General features: G+C 50.6%; 1 long non-coding RNA gene across 3 annotated transcripts in view; it reads left to right on the top strand.

Moving 5' to 3' along the window:
- LOC108446964 overlaps positions 1-9,465 on the top strand; it is a 16,633-nt gene extending 7,168 nt beyond the window's left edge. For 2 of the 3 annotated variants that reach the window (XR_001862309.1, XR_001862307.1), the window contains 3 exons: positions 451-1,367; positions 3,083-3,223; positions 3,566-5,240. This is a non-coding gene — a long non-coding RNA (uncharacterized LOC108446964). Of the gene's footprint in view, positions 1-450; positions 1,368-3,082; positions 3,224-3,565; positions 5,241-8,424; positions 9,127-9,259 lie in introns of those variants that run through there. The other variant, XR_001862308.1, reaches the window with a different exon arrangement.
- The last annotated feature ends 577 nt before the right edge of the window (positions 9,466-10,042 follow it).

The raw sequence follows: 10,042 nt of genomic DNA, 5'->3' as shown, positions 1-10,042 counted from the left end.
AAGAGTGCCAGGAGGTTTTTCAGTTTGTTTCCATCTTCACTGAATGAAAATAAACCCAACCTCATCAAGAGCCCTGCACAGAGCACTGCTCCCATTAGTGCTGGAACTGGTGCTGCCAGACTGGGCACGATCTTACTCCTGCCACAGGAATCCCATGGAACCGAGGTGCCTAACAAAGCAAGAAACCAGTGGAGATGGGGAACAGTATCCAGCGCTCCTGGAGCCAGCCCAATCCACCACTCTGTGCAATTCCTACTGTAAAAAATATGCCAATGCCATTATTTTTATGGGCTATTCCTTACCGGAGCTGGGCAGAGGGATGTGGGCCCTGGGGGCACAGAGGATGCACTTTTATCTCAGTCAGCTGCGTTCTGTGGGCAACCTGGGGAATCAAATTCATATAAACCACTTGCTTTTTCTAATAAAAAACTTTCTCTTTTTAATACAAAGAGAGAACGTTCCGTGTGCCTGAGCAGCTGATCTTTGAAGAGGATGGCGAGGACGGCAGAGGATGCCTGGGTCTCAGTGCCTTTTGCCTGGGAATAAGCACCACGAAGCCAGAAATCCAAGGGCTCCAGCAGGGAGAGCTCAGGGAATTCCATCCCTGCCTCGGCTGCCCGAGCACAGCGAATCTCTCATCTCCCCGTTCCTCCTAAAATCCACATTGCTGCGAACACGGAGCACTTGGGGCAGCTGAACCACCCAGAACAGAGGGAACTGCAGTCGAACCCATGAAACATCCATTTTACAGGCAATGGGCGCTGATTCCCAGAGAATTCAAGTACCTGGAGAAAGAGACGAAGAGTTCAGAGCTTCAGTCCTCTGACAGAAATGTCGGAGTTTGTTCTAAATTGCTCTTGAGTTTCCTGAATGCTAAAGAAAGGAGGAGGATTTAAAAAAAAAAAAAAAGGAAAAAAAAAAGAAAGAAAAAAAGGAAAACCAGAAATAATGAGGAGTTTTATATCCCAGGCTAAATAAACAGGATTATTGACACTGCCTGCACTGAACAGGTTTCCTGCCTGGGGCAGGGCAGAAAAGGGAGGCGAAAAAAGCTTTCCTCCAGCTCAAGGAGTGGCAGAAATCGGAGCAGATTTTCGGTACAATCTGGCTTTTCAGGCACTGCACATCTCTGGAGCCCTGAGTCTGGCCCCGCGGCCGGGGAACCACAGAGCCAGATTTCCGGAATTACTGCAGAAACTGCACTTTTGAAAACTTCATCCCTGCTGCGGGCATGATCAAGGGATAATTAGGATTTACTGAAGCCTGCAACCTTTCTGCTCTGCTCCTTCTCTGCGCTTCATGAAAGGGAGAAGATGAGAGCCTGCACAGCTTGCGAGCCCTTTTCCTTTGTTTTTGTTATCACCTTGGTAAGTACTTCGTGGTTTCCCAATCAGGCTACAGTGCGAGGATCCCTTCCACCTCCTCCCTACACCCTTCCCAGAGCACAGGAAAACTCCGATTTCTTCTGATTCTCATTTTTCACTAGCATGATTATCAATAGATGAGTCTCAGTGACTATTTGAAAGCATTTTCAAAATTCACTTTTAAATAAGGTTTATGAAAGCCTTACAAAGCCCCTTTCCAAAACCGGGGCATCCATTTCTGGAAAAAGTCTGGAATAGCCTGCTATCACTATTTGTGTCTTCATGTTTTGAGTTCGCAGCTCATTCTCTGACACTCACAGGGTGTTTAAACAATTTGGCTGTGTCCTCTGGATAATTATAATAAGCTACAGCCTCCCAGAACCCCTCGGAAAATGTGATTCTCCTCATGCTGACTTAATCTGACTACAGCACTCATCCTCTCCCCTGGGAATACTTACAAGATGTAGAGGACTTCTTGCCAGAACAGGGGGAAAACAGGAAAAAGCAGCCAGTTGTCATTGTTCCCTCAGCTTTCCACCCCCTGCCTGCCTGACACCCAGAGCCTGGGGAAAAGCCCCTTCAAGCCGCAGCCCTGGGCCCTGCAGCAACAGATCTGCCATTTATTGCCCATTAATTCAGCGTACAGATACTTTGGGGCTTGCAAATAGGGAATGGAAAGTGACTATAAATGTGAATTATTGGACTTTTGTCAGCCTGAGCTCCCTGTAGGAGGTGGTGCACAGGGCAGGGGCAGCACGTGGCACCTTTGGCTCCTCGTGGCAGGGCTGGATTTTCCCCGAGGTGTGAGCTCCATGTTGCAGCTCGGGAGCTGGGGTTGCTCTGGAGCTGTGGCCGCTCTGCCCCCAGCAAAGCACAGCATCTCCCTGGCCTGGAGAGGTGAGCATCTTCCTCCCACCACAGCGAAAAACCAACCCTAAAAATTCCTCCTGGGTGGGTGGCTGTGCACCAGAGGCAGGGTCACTGTCCCCACAGGGAGGTGATTCCAGGAGGGCTCTGCTCCCTCCCAGGAGGGAATTCATCAAACAATCACTGAACTTACAACACGAAATGTCGCAGTGGGGTTTCCTTCTCCCCAGGTGAACTGGACTTGAGATTTTCCTGAAGGGAGCCACAAGAATGATGGAGAAGGAGTTTGGACAAGGGCCTGGAGTGCCAGGACAAGGGGGAATGGCTTCAAACTGTCAGAGTTGGTTTAGATGGGATATTGGAAAGAAATCCTTCCCTGGGAGGGTGGGCAGGCCCTGGCACAGGGTGCCCAGAGCAGCTGGGGCTGCCCCTGGATCCCTGGCAGTGCCCGAGGCCAGGCTGGACACTGGGGCTTGGAGCAGCCTGGGACAGTGGGAGGTGTCCCTGCCCATGGCAGGGGGTGAAACAAGATGAGTTTTAAGGTCCTTCCCACCCAAACCATTCTGGGATCCTGTGATTTTCCACAATGCCATTTGCTGTTAGCCAGGGCACAGAAAGGACAAGAAAAGATGGAAAATGTGTGGGATCTCACACAGCAGAACTGGAATGGGGAATGATTTAGCTGGACAGGACCAAGAAATAGCTGGAAGATCTTTCTGCATTGGCAGGAATCCCCAAAGACACATCAGGGCCACAGGACTGGTAAAGAACACATCCTGTGCGGTGGTAGGATTTTTTCTTCATCATTATCAGTATTATTGTTGTTGTTTTGGTTTGGTTTTTTTTTCTAGAAGCACACACGGCCATGACAGAGCTGGGGACGAGGATTCACAAATCACTGATGGATTTGGCTGGCAAGGCCCTGCAAAACCATTCATCAGCACTGCTGTCCCCTCACCCTTGGCCAGCTGCAGAGGCTCCCTCACCAATCCGTGAGCTATGGAATGTTTGCCTACACATCTGGGAAGCAGGGAACAGCAAATTAACTCGCTGTAATTAAGGCTGATAATGCAGTGATTTGAGCAGGACCTTTGTGAAAAGGGCACAAAGAGTCTCCCATCACTCATTAATGTTGAGAAAACACTGGAGCTCTTCACTAAATAGATGCCCATCAACGCTGCTCTGCCAAATTGCTGCACAAGTTGTTTTAATTAGTGCCTTAATATAGGGCAGGTCGTGCTACATGGGGGATAGACAGTGAAGGGAAGTTTGGGGTTAGGCGTTAAAAATTGGATCGGTATCAGAGATAAGAGGGTTTCCATCCTGTTTTTCAGCCAAATCCAGGTGGAGAAGGCTGGGATGACACTCCACAAACACCCCAGAACAAATCCAAATCCGTGAAGAGCCCATAGCAAAGGACCATTGGACATGGACACCCAGAGCAGGCAGTAAGGGAAAGTCCAGAAGCGTCTCTGCAAATCTCACCGGTGAGTACAGCTTCGGGCAGTAACACATGCCAGGAGCCCAGGGTGGGCAGCAAAGGAAAGTCAAAAATGGGCCTTGACTGTAGGGATGGTGATCCCAAAATACCTCTGGAGGGTCCTTTGGGAGAATGTTGAGATGGTTTGCACATTGTCCCAGAGCCAGTTAAGGACACGGACACCCAGAGATAAGAGGCACCAAGAAAGGGTCTCGGCAATCCATGGCCAGAGCGGGCAGTGTGGGGAACGTGGGCACCCCGAGCGGGCAGTGTGGGGAACATGGACACCCCGAGCGGGCAGTGTGGGGAACGTGGGCACCCCGAGCGGGCAGTGTGGGGAACATGGGCACCCAGAATGGGCAGTGTGGTGTTGGTTTGGGAAAGGACTGGTCAAAGGGGGGTGTGGAGAAATATGGTTAAGGCAAATAGCAGCAGGAGGCTACGTGATCAGTAAAGAACAGTGAGGACTGGCCTTATCTTCAAAATCTGCAGTCTAATACAGGGTCAGCTGCAAGTCTTTTGGATTCCTGACTTCCAGGACAGGGAAAACCAACTCTGGTGTGCTGTGTAAGGTACAGGGACCGGCTTTGGTATACGGTATGAGAGACAATGTGTCACCAAAGCCTGGCCTGATCCATGAAGGGATTTTGTTTGGTGGCTGTGGGAGGGTGAGAGCCCACAGGCAGTGGGAGCAGGGGCTGGAGAGGTGGCAGGGTGGGCCCTTGCAGGAGCTGGTTAGAAGGCACATCAGGTGTATGAAAGATGTGAAAGAAGGGATGAGGAGAAGGTAAAGCTACAGGCAAGGATAATGGCACAGTTTTTACAACCCCTGACAGGAAAAGGTGCAGGGAACCACAGGGCCAAAGGGAAGGGGGAGGCTGCCAGGACAGCGATTGGGAAGGAACCAATGCGCCACTTGTAAAACAAAATATTAGGAACGGATTGTGAAGGGTGTCAGGATGTGCTGTTGTACGGGGGCTCAGCACACTGCTGGACTGAGAAGTGTGTTTCCTAGTAGACATGGGAACTTCTCTGTCTGATTTGAATTTTATGCCAAAGGGGGAACAATTGTTCAAATGTTCTTTTCATGAGCGGGAAAGATGAGCAGGAGTGTTGTACTCAACCACTACTGGTGAATGTGTGTGTTAATTTGAACGTATATAAACAGTGTAAAAGTGAAACGGGGACACCTGTGAGCATCTGCTGAATGTATGAGATGGGTTTGAAAAGCCTGAGTTTCTGGTGATTGTGGTTTCCTGGGAGGGGATTTGATGGCTGGGCGAGTTGGTGTTGTGGGGGTAATGGGGAGGCTGGCACTGTTGTGAGTGCTGGAGTGAGCCCAGAGGTGTGGGCGGTCCCAGGGGAATGTGGCAAACTGAATATGGAGCCTCTTGACACTACTCTGAGGTGACCTGAACAACATGGTGTCTAAAAAGCCATACCCTCTGTCATGAGAGGGAGGGAGGGAGAACGGAGGGAAGGAAGGAAGGAAGGAAGGAAGGAAGGAAGGAAGGAAGGAAGGAAGGAAGGAAGGACAGAAGGAAGGAAGGACGGACAGAACGAAGGACGGACAGAAGGAAGGAAGAACAGAAGGATGGAAGGAAGGAAGGACGGAAGGAAGGAAGGACGGACGGAAGGAAGGATGGAGGTAAGGAAGGAAGGACAGAAGGGAGGAAGGACGGAAGGAAGGATGGACGGAAGGAAGGACAGACAAACGGAAGGAAGGAAGGACAGACAGAAAGAAGGAAGGAAGGATGGATGGAAGGAAGGATGGAAAAACGGAAGCAAGGAAGGAAGGACAGACAAACGGAAGGAAGGAAGGACAGAAGGGAGGAAGGACGGAAGGAAGGAAGGACGGAAGGACAGAAGGAAGGATAGAAGGATGGAAGGACGGAAGGACGGACGGACGGAAGGAAGGACAGAAGGGAGGAAGGACGGAAGGAAGGAAGGACGGAAGGACAGAAGGAAGGATAGAAGGATGGAAGGACGGAAGGACGGACGGACGGAAGGAAGGACAGAAGGGAGGAAGGACGGAAGGAAGGAAGGACGGAAGGACAGAAGGAAGGATAGAAGGATGGAAGGACGGAAGGACGGACGGACGGAAGGAAGGACAGAAGGGAGGAAGGACGGAAGGAAGGAAGGACGGAAGGACAGAAGGAAGGATAGAAGGATGGAAGGACGGAAGGACGGACGGACGGAAGGAAGGACAGAAGAAAGGAAGGACGGACGGACAGAAGGACGGACAGCCTCCCTATGGAATAGCAGGTGGGAAGTTCACCGCAGGCACTGCGCGGTCCCAGAGCCGTGCACCGTCCTGGGCCGGGTTCCCTCCTCGCCCCGCTCCCGCTTGGTTGCAGGGCCGCGCGCTGGGGCTGCCGGAGATCGGGAACAGCACCTGCCTTTGGCTGGGAGCAAGAGGGAGAAGGGATCGTTCGGGCAAGGCGTGAAGGGAATTTACTCCGTCCCCAGGAATCCGGTTATTGCTGCCCGTGAAGGACTTGCTGCAGTCGGGAGAACGGGAGGAGGGGGTAGGCGAAGCCACTGTGAAATTGTTCTGTTTTCTGGCTGGAAGGGAGGCTTGGAGTGTCTGAAGGGAAGGCATGGGTATGGAGAGAAAGGTTGAATGTTTGGGGTGCATTTTGGACTAAAGGTTTGGGGTGTGTTAGCCCAGAGGGAGTCCAGGGAATCTTGGAGGTGCCGTTGCCCAGGACTGAACGGGAAATGGGACAATTTCTAGGATTAATAGGGTATTACAAGAAAATTAAAAGAAAGGTTGACTAATGCCCCAGCTTTATCTCTCCCAGGCCCGGAAAAGGAATTGGAATTGTATGTGGACTGGTTGCAAGGACTGATTTCTCCTGTGTGAATCATTCATGAATGTGGAAATACTCTTTGGAAATACTGCTTTTCTGGTGATCCCATGCCCAAACTCAGGAAGGGTGCAGGAATTTGCTGAGCAGAGGAAATGCACAGGCTATTTCTGCTAACTGTGGGTTGTGCCGAAGGTAGCCAGAATTGTAATAAGCAGTGTGGTCCTCTGGTGCAGGGCTGTGCCGAAGGAACTCTGGTGCTAAAAGAGCCACAAAGCGAGGGGGTGGCCCCACTGTTTGTCTAACGCTACCTGAGGCTCTGTTGTTGGCAGAGGTGTGCAGCCACGGCTTTGGTGGTAACTGATGGCAGGATTGTTCAGGTCTGGCACCAAGTTCTAGCTGGGTGACCAGCACTAGGCTGTTAGAGTGTGAAATGGAACAGGAGCATTCGGAATTGAGAACCCAGCCGCCTGTTTAACTGGCCCCAAGGAAGGAGCCTTAAAGGAGGCTCGTGGCTGTATCCAGGTAACAGATCTCCAGACTGGAGCTAGGGAAGATTTACAGGACCCCTCTGCCAAATGGGGAAAAGGTGTTTATTGATGGATCTTCAAGGATAGTAGGAGGAAAATAAGTTACCAGTTATACTGTAGTAGAGGGAAGGGAATTGCAAGAAGGGGAGAAGCTACTGTCATTTGGTCAGCACAAACCACAGAACTGTGTGCCTTCAAAAAAGCCTGCCAAGTGTATCAAGGAAAGGTGGTGAATATTTACAGGTGCAGAGTATGTGTGGGGGGTGGTTCATGAGTTTAGAAAGCTGGGAGAAGTTTGTTAACCTGCAGGGAAAACATTCTGACTCACGAGAGCTCAGTTACTCACCTGTTGGAGGTGGTGAATTTACCAAAAGAGGCAGAAATAATCCATGTGAGGGGACATCAGGCAGGGTACTCAGAAGAGACCATAGGCGATCAACTGGCCAGTGGAGAGGGTCAGAAAGCAGCACTTCTGCCAGAGGCCTCGGGGATCCTCCCTTTGCTCAGCCATTGCCGGGGGAGGGCTGCTGTCTTTCCCAGCAGAGGAGCTGGAGATGATTAAAGGCGGTGGGGCAGAAGAACGAGGGGAGAATTGATTTACAGAGGGCAGTAAATAGTGGATGCCAGGAGCTTTGCCCCTGCAAATGTTAACTCCATGAGGGGAGTCACTGGGGCTCTCAGGGATTGGCAGAGACCTTCCTCAAGATGTGCTGCCTCGGGTCTTTTTGTTTTAGCAGAATGAGCTACTGAGGGGTGCCTGGCTAAAGTCAATAGCCAGACTGCAGAGGAGCCTGCAAGGCAGGGGAGTGACCTCGGGCTATACATCCTTCCCGAGGATGTCGGGTGTATTTTGCCGAGATGCCCTGGGTGAGAGGGCTTAGATATCCTCTGGTAGTGGTGTGCTGGCTGGCAGGGTGGCCAGAGGCGTTTCTAGTCGCTTCAGCAGCTGTTTGATCAGTTAACAAATGATTCCTGAATATGGGATTGTGGAGGCAGTGGACTTGGACAGGGGAACTCATTTTACAGGGGGATCCTTCAAGGGATTGTGGCTGCTTTGAGAATTCAGTGGGACCTCCACACCCCCAGCACCCTGGGAATTCAGGTCAAGTAGAAAGGATGAATGGAGGAATAAAGAAACACCCTTTGAAGCTGGTGACAGAAACTAAGATGCCATGGGTACGGCTTTTGCCATTAGCTCTGGCAAGAGTAAGAGCTAGATTCAGAGAGGATATCCAATTATCTCCCTTTGAACAAATGTTTGGGATTCCTTACCTTGTTAACATTCTCAGCGTGGTGGGGGGTTAGAGATAAGCGATGTATATTGAAACCAGTCTGTGGCCAGGATACTGTGTCTTGTGAAATCTCTTTGACAGGGAGCCCAGTGAGCACAGATGCTGCCTTTGGACTCTGCTGTCCAGAACATCCAACCAGGACTGCAGGAACAGCAGCCAGGACAGCTGGACACAGATGGACCCACCACACTTGGGTCAAGGCCTCTAAAACCCTGGAGCTCTGGACTTTTCAGCTGGAAGGAAACATGGGAGCCCTCAGCTCTCAGTAGCCACAGATGATGTACAAGGAGCTCCAGTGATTGATGGGCTAGCATGAACTGGCATTGTCTACCTTGTTCTCTGTATTTCCTGTATTCTCTGCTTCTCTGTGTTTCCTTGGCACCCCCGGGGCAGGGACCAGCTGTGGAACAGTGGGGAGGGGCTGCTTCAGGTGTTGCAGGTTGTTAAAAAGGGTGAAGTTAATAACAACTTGGGTTTGTAAAGACAGCTTGAGAACTGAGAAGAGGAGGGATTGAGAGGAAAGATGTGTGCTGATGCCTTTACAAACAATTCCGTGGATGAAAGTGTGGGTGTGAACATCTTTGGAATGGTCTAACTGTCTCTACTGCCCCATGGCCTCTCTCCCTTTATTGGAATAAAGTTGCAGGACTGCTCTGTCTCCTTTTTGGACATAAACCTCTGGCATTTGTGGATCCTCCTGACAAAGGGGAGGAAGGAAGTGGTTACTTGGGGTCATTTGGGGTTACTCGAGGTCATTTGAGTCCCTGATTGGGGTTACTTGAGGTCATTTGAGTCTCCGTTAATTGATCTGGGGTCAAATGAGGACACTGGGGTTACTTTAGGTCATTTGAGTCTCTGATCTAGGCTACTTGGGGTTACTTGAGGTCATTTGAGGCTGTGTTCAGGGTTACTTTAGGTCATTTCAGTCCCTGATCAGGGTTACTTGAGGTCATAGGGGTTACTTGAGGTCATTTGAGTCTCTGTTAATTGATCCAGAGGTCAAATGAGGACACTGGGGTTACTTGAGGTCATTTGAGTCTCTGATTGGAGTTACTTGGGGTTACTTTAGGTCATTTGAGTCCCTGATCAGGGTTACTTGAGGTCATAGGAGTTATTTGAGGTCATTTCGTGACAGAAACTAAGATGCCATGGGTACGGCTTTTGCCATTAGCTCTGGCAAGAGTAAGAGCTAGATTCAGAGAGGATATCCAATTATCTCCCTTTGAACAAATGTTTGGGATTCCTTACCTTGTTAACATTCTCAGCGTGGTGGGGGGTTAGAGATAAGCGATGTATATTGAAACCAGTCTGTGGCCAGGATACTGTGTCTTGTGAAATCTCTTTGACAGGGAGCCCAGTGAGCACAGATGCTGCCTTTGGACTCTGCTGTCCAGAACATCCAACCAGGACTGCAGGAACAGCAGCCAGGACAGCTGGACACGGATGGACCCACCACACTTGGGTCAAGGCCTCTAAAACCCTGGAGCTCTGGACTTTTCAGCTGGAAGGAAACATGGGAGCCCTCAGCTCTCAGTAGCCACAGATGATGTACAAGGAGCTCCAGTGATTGATGGGCTAGCATGAACTGGCATTGTCTACCTTGTTCTCTGTATTTCCTGTATTCTCTGCTTCTCTGTGTTTCCTTGGCACCCCCGGGGCAGGGACCAGCTGTGGAACAGTGGGGAGGGGCTGCTTCAGG

Source organism: Corvus brachyrhynchos, unplaced genomic scaffold, assembly GCF_000691975.1.
Source record: "Corvus brachyrhynchos isolate BGI_N302 unplaced genomic scaffold, ASM69197v1 scaffold95, whole genome shotgun sequence".
NCBI classification, from domain to species: Eukaryota; Metazoa; Chordata; class Aves; order Passeriformes; family Corvidae; genus Corvus; species Corvus brachyrhynchos.
Note: the sequence above shows the minus strand (reverse complement) of the source record. Positions and strands in the feature narration are given on the sequence as shown.